This window comes from Sinocyclocheilus grahami, unplaced genomic scaffold (assembly GCF_001515645.1).
Source record: "Sinocyclocheilus grahami isolate Dianchi unplaced genomic scaffold, SAMN03320097.WGS_v1.1 scaffold486.1, whole genome shotgun sequence".
NCBI classification, from domain to species: Eukaryota; Metazoa; Chordata; class Actinopteri; order Cypriniformes; family Cyprinidae; genus Sinocyclocheilus; species Sinocyclocheilus grahami.
In genome coordinates, this window is record NW_015505665.1 from 959,381 (window position 1) to 973,144 (window position 13,764).

At 38.2% G+C, this 13,764-nt stretch overlaps 1 pseudogene; it reads left to right on the plus strand.

The window, feature by feature from the left end:
* The window catches only part of LOC107553917 (G-protein coupled receptor 98-like), a 68,441-nt pseudogene that overhangs the window by 28,005 nt on the left and 26,672 nt on the right, over positions 1-13,764 (plus strand).

The window sequence follows — 13,764 nt, forward strand, 5'->3', positions numbered from 1 at the left end:
TATATATATATATATATATATATAATTATTATTCATTTATTTTTTACATGTGGGGAAGCACTTGGAGGACAGACATACGCTAAACTGGATGATTCCATTGATTTGTGTGTAATTAATAATGTGGTAAATGAGGATTGTAGAATATTTTGATAGATCAGAATGTGGTCTGTGAGGTGAATACATGCTTTAGTACAGACCTTCAAGTTTCTTTAATAGATTTTAATGTGGAAACATTCACAAACAAAAGGGGTCATTTTTCAAGAGTTGATTTAACAGTGATAATGTTGATAATTTTGTCAGGGAAATAATACCAAAATAATGAAGAATCCATGTTTATTTTCTATTTTGGGTTTCCCCTTTTTTCATGTTGTAAAATTTTGGTTTGTATTTTCGTTCTCAAAACAGGTTTCAAAGCAGTAGTCATTTATTTATTTTATGTTTATTCTTCTAAAATATTGCCTCTAAAAGCTGCTTTAAATGTCATACATTTAATGAAAATAAGTGATAAGGCTCAGAACTGTTTTTAATTTTTTTCAATTGGTAATAGGCATGATTTTTGATGGCATTTTAGGGGAAGTCCTTCTTGTGCTTCCTGTGCAATCTTAAAGCAATCACCATGGTTTCAGTGTGCTCGCTTATGTTGTTTCCTCTTCCTCTGCTGTCTCCGTCAGGTAATATGGCAGATTCTAGGTCCAAACTCAAACGAGGTTTTACCATCAGCAAACACAGACATTGGTGAACCAGTGAATGGGACGTTCAGTTTCAGAGATGGGGAAGGGGGTGTGCGCAGCATTGAGCTGAAGATCATGCCTCACGGTGAGGTGGAGGTCACAGAGAAATTCATTGTCATGCTCAGTATCCTCTCCGGAGAGATGGGTGTTGATCCCAGAGCCGGATCTGTCACACTCACGGTACACCTGTTCAGCACAGAAAAGTGATAACCTCTAGAAAACAGAGAATCAAACTTTAAATACAGTATTGTATCATTTTAGCAATGGTGTACAATGTGTGTGTTCTCTAGATTGAGAAGTTTGGAGACCCCAATGGTATAGTACAGTTCACAGAACAGGACCTGATAGAGCACATTTACAGTGAGCCTTCTGACAGCAAAGGGCCACTCAAAATATCACTCCTTATCACACGCAGAGAGGGCGTCATGGGCAACATCACGGTAGGAAAACAAACACTAATTCAATATTCAGTATTCTATTCAAAATTTGGGGTTAGTTGGTCCGTAAGAATTGCTTTTTTTTTCTCATAAAGGAGTAGTTCATTTCCAGAACAAAAATGTACAGATAATGTACTCACCCCCTTGTCATCCAAGATGTCCATGTCTTTCTTTCTTCAGTCGTAAAGAAATTGTTTTTTGAGGAAAACATTTCAGCAATTTTCAGTGGACTTCTATGGGCCCGCGAGTTTAAACTTCCAAGATGCAGTTTAAATGCAGCTTCAAACGGCTCTAAACGATCCCAGCCGAGGAAGAAGGGTCTTATCTAGCAAAACGATCTGGCATTTTCTAAAAAAAAAAAAAAAAATACAATTTATATACTCTTTAACCTCAAACGCTCGTCTTGTCTAGCTCTGCGTGAACTCTGTTCTCCTCCAACTTCAGAATCGTCCTAGAAAAGGACTGGAGGAGAAAATGAGATGGGAGTTTTTCGACATACCCTAACTGTTTCGAATGGGACTGCACAGAGTACGCATGCACTTTGCAGAGCTACACAAGATGAGCGTTTGAGGTTAAAAAGTATGTACATTTTTCTTTCGATCGTTTCGCTAGATAACACCCTTCTTCCTCGGCTGGGATCGCAAGTGAACTACGCCTTTAACAGATTTTAAATAGATTTTAAAAAACAAATAAACAAAAAAAGCTATTTTAAATCGTAATATTTCACAATATTACTGTTTTACTGTATTTTCAAACAAATAAAAGCAGCTTTGGTGAGAATAAGTGACTTTCAAAACCATTAAAAAAATCTTACCAACCCCAAACTTTGCAGCGGTAGTTGTAGTATGTATATTTTTTTGTATTTTTGATGTAATTAAAGTTTATGTAATGTTCTATCTAAATGTTCATAAATTGATTTCAAGCCCAATAATTGTTTTGTTTTGTTTTTCCCCCCAGGATTTCTGGGAAATCGTCAGTGATGCAGACACATCAGGAGAATTTTCTGCTCTGCAGGGTTCTGTCACCATCCTGGCAGGACAGCATGTGGCAGAGATAGTCCTCACCCTGCTTCCCGACTCTTTGCCTGAGTTGGAGGAGATGTACATCCTCCGTCTAATCTCTGTGGAGGGCGGCGCAGAGCTGGATACAAACCGCAGCAGTACCCGTATGAAGGTCCGGGCCAATGATGAACCCCATGGGGTGTTTGTCCTTTATTCTCAAAACCAGTCAGTGGTTGTTAATGTGGCGGACCGAAGTAGACACCTTATTATCAGTGTGAACAGGCTGGCAGGAGCGTTTGGCAATGCCAGTGTGGGATACAGAGTCAGTTTTACCACCCCTGGGCAGAGTTTTACAGAGGACACAATCACTGGGAACATACTGGTGAAGGACGGAGAACGTGAGGTCAGCGTTAGACTGCCATTTAGTAGCCAGGTGTGTAATTTATTATCTTTTGAATTAAATATGGGATTTTGTAAAACTTGTCAAGCTTATGAAGGTCCGTATTGATATTTTGCATGTGTCCACCACAGGTGTTCTTTTTGCTGGGCTTTAACTTAAGCATTGAGCTGACGGATGTGACTCTGATTGGTCCCTTACTCAGTTCCCCTCCCAGAATTCAACTGGAATCAAAGATGGCTGTCGTTACTGTTCCTGAAGTGGCAGCTAATGCTGAGGTGATATTGCATTCAACACCATTCTGATATCACCACAAGATGGCGCACAATTCATAGATTAGCACTGGTTTGCCAATATTGCCAATAAAAATTTTACACAAGCTGTAGTTGCATCAGTATTTATATATTTAATAATAAAAAAATTATACTTTATATATTCATGTATATATTTATATATTTAATTAAAAAAGCTTGAAGAGTTGAATGTAGTTGCATCAGTATTTATATATTTAATTATTAAAAAATTATACTTTAAATATAATTTTTATATAATAATTTATATATTTAATAAAAAAATGCTTGTGGAGTTGAATGAGTATTTATGTTTTGCTTATGCTACAGTCTTTTAGTTAGTGCTTATTCATTTATTTATGCATTTTATTAAAACATGGCTAAAGTGTCGAATTAGTATTATGGAATCTTGCGAAAAATTGTCGCATTGCACTCCAAAAATCAAAAGACAATTTAAAACTTATGTTATGCTTATGTTACAGTTTTAAACCTGTTAAATTAATAATAAAAAAATAATAATAATAAATTATACTGTACTTTTCACTCCTTTCTTCACGTTATAGTGACCACAATTTGCAATGTGGATTTAATTATGAAAATGCAAAAAAAATAAAATAATAATTTAATGCATCATTATAATAGACATAACCTATAATGTACTATATACTATAATTAATTAAATTAAATAATAATTAATAATTATTAAATAATTAAATTAATTCTCTTTGTACTGTAGGTTGGATTTGCCTCTGTGGCCCTGCGTGTCTCAGATATAGAGAGTGGCCAGTTTGAGGCGCTGGTGATACGGACAGGCTTATATGGAAACGTAGCTGTCCGATGGAGCTCAGGGTTTCCTCCTGGCCAAACTCCACCTGGCTACCAGCCAGCAGACATCTCGCCAAGATCAGGTTAGAGAGAAATGACTCGATACGTATGAGAAAAATCCATAAATGATAAACTGACACAATATTAGTCTGAATCTGCTATTTTTCTTTTTCTCTTTATCTGAAGGTACGGTAATGCTCGCCCATGGTCAGAGGAGTGAGGTGATCTCTCTCAATGCTGTTAATAACATGTCAGTTGTCACAGCACATGCTGTTTACCTGACCTCTGTAGAGTCAGAGTCACCCGGTGGAGCCCGTCTCAGGTAACACTGTCCTTTTCAAAAACAAAATCCCCTTTCTCATGAATATCTGTGATAACTGTATGGTTTGATGTATGTGTTATACTGTATGTTCAGCACTGGTTACACAGTAGCTGAGGTGGAGCCATTAGGATTATATCAGTTTCGTCCTGATTCTCGGCAGCTGGTCATTGAGGAGGACGTGCAGACCATCACCCTCTACGTCCAGCGGCTCTATGGCTTCTGCAGCAACCGTTCCAGCATCTCCTACAAGACGTGGCCTGGCACTGCCCAACCTGACAAGGACTTTGCATTGGTAGCAGATGGGCAGCTTCTGTTTGATTCCCGCCAAACATCTGCTGCCATTCGCCTGTCTATTCTCGATGATTCCCTAACTGAACCAGATGAGCCCCATGTTTCTAGAGCGTTTGAAGATATGCTGGTGTTTTGGCGGGTCACGTTCAGCAGTACAGTTTTCTCAGTGCTCAGTCATGGAGTGAATCTGACCAGAGAGCTGCAGCAGACCCTCAAAGACACAAGCATCAGTCTTCAGGTCTACAGGGATGCCAGTACAGCATCAGCTATCTCTGTGAAGTACCGTATGCAGGTGAAATTCATTTGAAAAAGGAAGCATGTCCCAAGATAACAAGAAATATTCAGTAATATTCAATATTATACAACATTTAGAAGCAAGGAGGCATAGAGAATACATACACAGTACAAACTCAGCAAACTCAGAACATATGAAAATGTTAATAATCAAAGAGCAGCAACATGTCCATCTACCACTACCCAGCCTACACCCCTCTCTGACCCCATTACATAATGTGACCACATTAGTGATTAAAGGACTGAGATGATGTCAAATTCATGAGCTAAGATGATGAATGTAGAGAAGAGAAGAGCTATGCGCAATTAGGCCACTGAGTTCCCAGCAGATACTTCAAAGGCAATATATATGGTTGCATAGTGGAACTGGAAAAGTAGGATTTGACATGTCAAATATGGTTTAATGTACAAAATACATCAGTCTGTGGGAATTTTTTATTTTTTTGCTCTTTTTGTCCCTCTGGCACACCCTTTCCTTTCCTTAATTTTTCAGTTTTCCTTGCCTACTGTTTTACTTTAAGGCATAAGGAAATACTTTTAATTCCCGTTATGTTAGTTACACACTTCAAAGGAAAGTGTGCAAGTTTAAAATAACTGAATTTCAAAGTTTTAACTGTCCACCTCCATCAACCTCTTGCTATGTGCTCAGTTACTTTAAAAGTTCTCAGAAAACCGATTTTAGGTGTAAATATCAGAGTATTAACTGTGTTTTGTGTCGTCTGCTCTCACAGGAGCTTCAGAAAGCGAAGTCTATTGGACCCTCTCTGATCTGGCCTGCCGTGGCAGGGCAGGACTTTGTCATGGCAGAGGGCACCCTGACTTTTGAGACTGGACAGAGAAGTGCTGGTCTGGACGTGGCCCTCACACCGAACATCAGTTCTTCCAACCCAACACCCAAACGGTTCCGCGTGGCTCTCTCCGATGCCACTGGTGGTGCACCGGTTCACCCAGAATTCGGGCTGGCTAACATCACCCTGGTTTCGGACTCAGAGGCTCAGGCAGTGTGGGCCCTGCTGGACCAGTTACATCAGCCTCTGGATGAGACCGTCATCAATCGGGTCCTGCAAGGGCTTATCAACAAAGTTAATAAGGACATCACTCCAGAGCAGCTAACTGCAGTTTTAGATGCACAAAGCAAGGTAAGCAAATGAGCAAATATTCCAAAAAATGTCTCCTAAACACAAATGTTCTCAGAAGGAAAGTTGACTAAATAATGTCTTCATTCCATTTTAGGATTGAGCACTTTGAGTAATAAAAACGATTAAAACCCTAAACCAATGGGGGAAAAAAACAATAGTAATAAATAAGAAATTTCTATTTAGGTTGCAAAGTAGACCAAAAACCAAAGAGGTATAAAATCACTTTTCATTACACTGACACTCCTTTAGTTCCAAACTTTGATATGCAGACTACAGTTAACAATTTTGGGGTCAGTAAATTTGTTTTATTTTATCGATTTATTTATTTCTTGTTTCTTGTTTTTTATTTTTTAATAAATTAATACTTTTATTCCACTAGGGTGCATAACATTTATTATAGTGACAGTAAAAACATTTATAATGTTGTAAAAGATTTTGGTTTTAAATAAATGCTGTTCTTTTGAACTTTTTAAATTAATTATAAATTTTTAATTAATAATTAATTAATTAATCAAAGAATGTATGCAGAAATTTTTTTTTAGCAGTTTCCACAAAAGAAAGGGGCATAACTGTTTTCAACGTTGCTAATAATGTGAAAATCCTTCTGGAGCACTAAATCAGCTTATTAGAATGATTTCTGAATCAGAAATCATGTGACACTGAAGACTGGAGTAATTGCTGTTTTAAATTGTAATTTTTACTGTATTTTTGATCAAATAAATGCACCCTTGGTGAGCATTAGTGTATGCTTATTTAGTGAATGATAAACATGTTCATCAGGTTTTAGAGAGGTGAGAATTTATTTAAAGTTTGTCGGATCTTGAGCATTTTTTGAATACAGTTGTTCAGGAAATCCAGCTGTTCTGCATTCTGTCTAAAAACAATGAGGGGCCACATAATGGCCCCCAGAGATCAATTAAAACAGCTTTCCTTACAATGCTTTTTTGTTCCTTAAGTTCCTAGAAATCTTTTTTCTAGGGAGTACAATGCTTGTATGTGCATCCACAAGACTCCACTGTGTGAAAAAATCTCTAGTCTTGGTAACAAAGCTTTGTCTTTTCAGTTAATCTGTACCATTTTATTACTGGGAACAGTAACACCCAGACTGCTTTACGCTATTAGTACTACAATCTAAGCAAATCAGGGTTTCTGAGATTTAAACACAGGTTTGTTTTAAGTTCTCTTTTCACATTAAATAACTGAAAGTAGAATGCTTGCATTTTTTTGTTGGCAACAAATTTTGACAAGAACATCCCCAAAGGTGCAGTCACATTAGAAAATTTTGTCAAAATGTTTGCTTGCAAAAATGGGCAAATTTCCATTGTCAGTAGTGTAGCAAAGAATGAAGCACTGCTCACACAGAATTCCCTTTCAAACCAAGCAGCTTTCTGTTCATTGTGGCAAATTCACTCGACTAACTTGAACATGAACGAAATCTGCATGGGGATTTTTTTTGCCCTCGTACAAAACTCCCAATCACACGGATTCTATTTAAATGAATGGATTGTGTCCGCAAAATTTCACAAAGCAATGGTAAATGTGATTGCACCTTAATGACCACCCTAGAAACACAATTGGCAAGCACTCACAACCCCAAAGCATTATGACAGTGCCACACACATTTTCTAAATGTGATTCTAAAATTGATGTAGTAGTATTGTAAAGGAGTTTTCAAACTTTTTAAAATTAGCCTAAACTCACTTCACAGATTCTGAAAGATGCTGAGCAGACTCCACTAAAAGACAGCAGCCGTGGCTTGACATATGACCTCTTGTGCTCTATGTCGAACCCCAGCTGAGCAGACACTCGAGGTCTGAGCCAGCTGGCTGAGGTGGCGGAGCGTTTTGCCTTCAGCCTGCTCACAGACATTGACTGTGGGGCAGAAGGAAAGAGGTGAGATCTATTTATTGTCATAATTTCATGTTTTTTTCTGTTTTGTTTTTATCTGAGCTCATTCTTATATGCATTGATTTTTTTGTCTTTAATCCAGAGGCACAGCCATACTGGACACCTGCCCGTATTTCACCATAGCAGCTCACCACTGGTACCCCACTCAAATCAACGGACACACATTTACAGGCAAAAACGCAGACACGTTCACCCTGCCTGAGACCCTGCTGGAGGTACCAGCCCTTCCTGCAAACAGCATGGCCCTGTCCGCTTGCCGTAAAGCGCACTTCACCGAATATAGTGCTGAGCACTGGTTCCTCACCAACACAAAAGCCAGTGCATTAAATGACAAGGTGAAAGAGCGTTTCACTGTATCCCTCAATACATCAGCGCTCAACACAAATTGTTGTATTTGTTGTAGTAGACAGTTTCACAAATGTGAATGTAGCTTTTGCCCACTAAGCTCAAGCCAGTGTCCAGCAGATGACACTGTTGAGTTGGACATTTTAAGTTGTCTCATGTTTGGGATCATGTATGGGATCACAAATCATGTATGTGGCTTCCTCTGGATATGGCATTTAAAGTGATTATAATATTTTATTTGCACTTGGAATTGGGAACTGACTACAGCTTTTAGTGTTTTTAATAGCTGAATTCACTCTGAATAATCCATTAATGTGTGTGTTTGTGCAGGTTTTCTCAGTCAGTCTTCATGGCAGAGCATCTAAACCTCTTGCTGAGGGTCAAGAGGTTGTTTACCGTATACACACTCCAAACCGACATGGAAAACCTCTCCAATCTCTGTGCCTCCTGTGGAATCAGGCTGCCGAGAGGTAATTACAAAACACAAACACGTGCATATAGTTATTAAGGTGTTGCATGGCACGACTTTAGTTGTTTACAAAGTTAGGAGCTCCTTTAGTGTTTAAAAACGTACTACATACAATACATTCTACTACTCTTCATTCATACTTGAAAACACATTTGAGATTACATGCCTATTTAAAAAAAAAAAAAAAAAAAAATGATCATTCTGGTATGATTTCTCCTGTCCAGCTGGCTATCTGACGGCCAGTTCTGCTGTGTGGTTGACGACTTGAGGTCGACGACTAGAATTTTGTGGAGTGTGCCTGTACGCATCTCTCCGTCTACACAGCATATGCAGAGACTGGAAGTTTGGCTTCATTCAATGAGGCCTTCTATGCTGCTGGCTTCATTTGTATCTCAGGTAACTCATTACCGTCTACATGATTGTGGGGGTACAAATCCCGCCAAGAAATCTTCCATTGCTTGTGTCATCAGGACTATGTACAGTATATACAGTGGGGGTACTTTTTTGCCCCACTGTATCTGTCTTTCACCCCCAGGGTTTGCCTTGGCCATTGTGTCTCATGTGCTGTGCTCTAGATTCCTAATGTTCGCTGCCAAACTCCTCACACACATGATGGTGGCCTGCTTAGGGACTCAGGTAAGACCTAACTTAACCAGTAATGTGGTCAACCAGTTAAATTTCAATGGCAAACAGCATGCCTATTCTAGTTAACACTAAATCTGCATGTAAATTCATTCTGGTTTAAGATGGTCTAATTGTTCACTGTAACTTCCTATAATGTGTAAATAAACTTTTTCGGTGTATGTTACGTCAGTATCATGCAGTAACTGATAATGTGATGGTGAGGCTGAAATCCACTTATAACCTGTGCTTGGGAATCAGTATCAGGATCTAGGACGCTACTCCAAAGAAATGTGATACAGCTATGACGTCAACATGACGCTTTTGCTGCGTAATGCGGCCTAGTTTAGCGTGAGGATGTTTGCCTCATCTTTGAGCAAGTGTAAGGTACAGGGTGATGTTGCTGAGTTGTGTTAAACTTAGTAAAAGCTGAAAGTGGATGTTTTGTGCGTGCTTTGAATGACATGTCGAGGTGGTTGTGAAAAAGTATTATGCATTACAGTGCTTTCTTCTGCCTGTGCATCAGTGACATTGTACTGTAACCTGAATACACAAAGTTGGTATCAGAAACTACTGTGCGAGTCACGTCTGTTGAAAACAGTGATTTAAAGTAGATAACTCTGGGTTTGGGTTAGTTTTGCGTGAATGGACAGGTGGTGAAGGTGTCTTATTGCATGTATATCTTTTGAACCAAGCACATCGGGAAACTCAAGAACTTCAAGAACAGATAACATTTTCTAAGAAATGTGTCATTGCAGCTTGGGCGAACACATCCAAATGGGCTAGTGTGTTAAGCCCTGACAACCGAACTATCCCTATGCACCCATCCCTCTACAAAGAAGAGGGGGGTCATTTAGTCAGAGGTCTGATACCTGTGGACTGGAGTGGGAATTTTCCATTGGTCCTGCTCACTTATAGAAAAAAAAGAAAACAAACATGGCTCTACTTAACAGGGCTCAGAAAAACCCGCTCGCATTCTGTCATCCGTTAATTGTTTCGCTTTTCTTAACCTCAACGGTGTTGAATGGAAAATTCCAGTCTGGCCATCCCAAGAAGTCATGCGTCATACAGGCTCGGTACCGACAACAGCTGGGCTCATATTTTTTCAAAGGATGTTAAAAGGTTATAAGATAAATATCCTTTAGACTTGGACTTGGAAAAGTCGATTTTTCGACTTCCCAGTAAGCACATGTGCATCACTGAGATGTCTCGCTATTTAAAGTGTTATTTTTGTATAAACATCTGATAAACATCTTTAAAAGAGTATTTGCACACAATCTAAATCAGATGCAACAAAACATCTTCCATATGTCAGTCTAACATCTGATAGGTTTTTGCAGCATGTTGCAAATATTTTAAACAGACACTTTAAAAAGGACTTCTTCCAGATGAAAACTGGAGTACTCAACACAAAAATTTGAGTTCGGTCACTCGCTCTCATTTCATAGCTGTATGGCTTTCTGTCTTATGAAATAATAATATCATTTTGTAGATTCATTGCAAATTATATTGTCACCATAACAATCTGAGTAAAAAGTTACAGTAAATTGTAATTTCTAAATTTAACTTATTTTCTGAAATGTGACCTTGGACCACAAATCCAGTCTTAAGTTGCACAGTTATATTTGTAGCAATAGCCAAAAATACATTGTATGGGTCAAAATTATCGATTTTCCTTTTGTGCCAAAAATCATTAGGATATTAAGAAAAGATCATGTTGCATGAATATATTTTGTAAATTTCCTACTGTAAATATATTAAAACTTAATTTTTGATTAGTAATATGCATTGCTAAGAACTTTTAAAGGCGATTTTTTTGCACCCTCAGATTCCAGATTTTCAAATAGTTGTATCTCAGCCAAATATTGTCCTATCCTAACAAACCATACATCAAAGTGTAAAAAAAAATTACACTTATGACTGGTTTTGTGGTCCAGGGTCACAAATGCAAAATTATGGTACCAAATGCACTGCATTATTTTTGCTCTATTTCTTAGACATTTCAGTCTACACTCTTCCTATAGTTTTATCTTTTTTTAATCACTGTTTGACATTTGACTTCAGAATTCACTTATACAAGTTTTGATCTATGATGCAAAAAAATACAGAATAAGAAAATGTATTGTGATTGTGCTAAAACATTAAACGTCTTCAGCCATAGTTTTTCTCTTCAGTAACCTTCAGGTCGACAACTCAAGACTGTAGTTAGTGGAAATTTACCCAGACTAGCTCACCTGGGCCAGAATGTAAGTGCAGTAAGGCTGTTCTTATGAGCAGCAATAACAGACATTTAGCAAGGGTAATCATCTAGCGAGCTGCAGCAATAAAAGGCTTTTCGGGAAGGTGGCCTTTAGATTCACTTGCATGCAGCTCGTGTGTGAGATGTACACAAACACATATGTAGACGCTGACACACATGGCCACCTGTGCAGTGGAAGTATTTTCACACAAATACAACAGAGAAGATTTAATGAATATAGTTTTCCATATGAAATTAAATACACCCTCCTCGATGCATCACCTTAATTTTGTCCTGAATTGAATGTCCCAGAATGAAGTGATAGAGGTCAGGGTATCCCAAAATCAGTTACGCTCTTTTCAGCTCAGCTCTGAGAATTGAGATCCACCAGCATCTTATTTATCTGAAAGTTGGTATATTAGGTTCACTTAACGTACCCTGTGTCATGTGCAGCATGCAGTCTCTTTCTGAAGCTCTTCCTTACCAGCTCAGTGTGTCATTTGTCACTCTGGTTTTGCAGTACTAGGTGATACAATTAAGTCTCAAATATATATAACCAGTCTAAATTTTGTGTTCCACCCTCTCTCTTCTTTGCAAGTATAATAAAACAATTTTCTGATCGTACACCCATGATAACGTATACTGTAGCTCAAAATAAAATGTTCCTGTGATAAGCTGAATGTTTATTTCCACAAAAGGACTGTACATTTTTCCTTTTGACATTTGTTATGATCACATTTGTTTGGAGATGGAGATGGAAAAAGCTGAGTGTGTCATGATTTACGTATGTTATGAGGCTGCACTAGCAATAATTGTTGGAGATGCATAAATGTCTCCATGATAGCAGGCTAATAATGAGCTAATACTGTGAAATTCCTAGGAAGACTTTTCAGAGCAATAGGATTTGTTACGTGAATCCAGGTGGACAAAATAACTCATGTTTTGTTCTTGAGTAGTACTATTTTATTGTCCCTGACGTAGTGTTTTATTGACGTAGTGATGGCTGACGTACTGTTTTATCCACAGCATACACCTTCTAAGTTGAAAATAAGGAAACGGGGGGAAATATTGTGTGTATTCTTTAGTTGCATCTTGTGTTGTAAGTGCCTCAACATGTATTTACAGTATTTTTGAAAGTTTTTGTAAAATTAGGTTTAAAACTATCCAAACACACAGGACTTCAGTATATATTCAAGAGTGTATCATATGAACACGCAAATCAAATACCAAAAGTTAGATTTTTTAAAAAATCTTCTACTCTCTTATGCTCACAAAGGCTGCATTTATTTGGCTGCATTAACTGTTTCCTATTTTTAATTTTAAAATTCAATTTATTCCTGTGATGGCAAAGCTGAATTTTCAGCAGCCATTACTTCAGTGTCACATGATCCTTCACAAATCATTCAATTATGCTGATCTGTTGCTCAAGAAACTTACAATAAATGTTGAAAACAGTTGTGGTGCTTAATATTTTTGTAGAAACTGTTATACTTTTTTCCAGATTATTTGATTAATATTTTTTATAATATTTTTTCTAAGTATTTTTGAAACCTTGTGTAACATTATAAATGTTAATGTATCTTAATCTTTTGCAAAATAAAATCACCCCAAACTTTTGAACAGTAGTGTACAATATGAGCTGAAATATTTGAATGTCAGTCCTTTCTGGGTTAGACAGTATGTGGATGCAAATAATAATAAGCTTCTCAATGAATACAGTGAGTTTTGTTAAAGGGGTCATATACATTTTTCCTTTCTCTTTGGAGTGTTACAAGCTCCTGGTGCATAAAGAAGATCTGTAAAGTTGCAAAGACTAAAGTCTCAAATCCAAAGAGATATTCTTTATAAGAGTCAACCACGCCTACCTAAAATGGCTCGTTCTAACACGCCCCCACATAACTACGTCAAGATCTGGGAAGATTTGCATAACACCGCCCAAATGTTCACACAAAGAAAGGAGGCATAACTTTTATTCTCGCTGTAGTATTGTTGTTGCCGCCGCCACAATGTCATGAAGGCGCTGTGTGTTTCGTTGTGAAAGCGAAACTACTTTGTTTGGCCTTCTAAAAGAGGACGATATCCGCTTCGTCATGCCTAGAGCTGATCTGTGCTGGTCGCTGAGGAAATACATCAACTTCGCACTGTGGATCGGCTTTCGCCGTGGACGAAGTGGAGTCCACGTCATGTGGTTGCCGCAAGCCCGCCGGACGCTCCTTCGTCGAATCCGCCGGCCGCACCATTGTCAAGCCCACCCGACTCTGCTCACTCTAGGCCACGGCTCACTCGAGGCCGCCGCGTGTGATGCTGTGTTTCGTTGTGAAAGCGAAACTACTTTGTTTGGTCTTCCAAAAGAGGACACGACTAGAAATCAGTGGTTAAGTTGTATTTACAACATTGTTCCAGAACAGTTTAACCCAAATATTCAGATGTGTGCAGCACATTTTATGGAGGACTG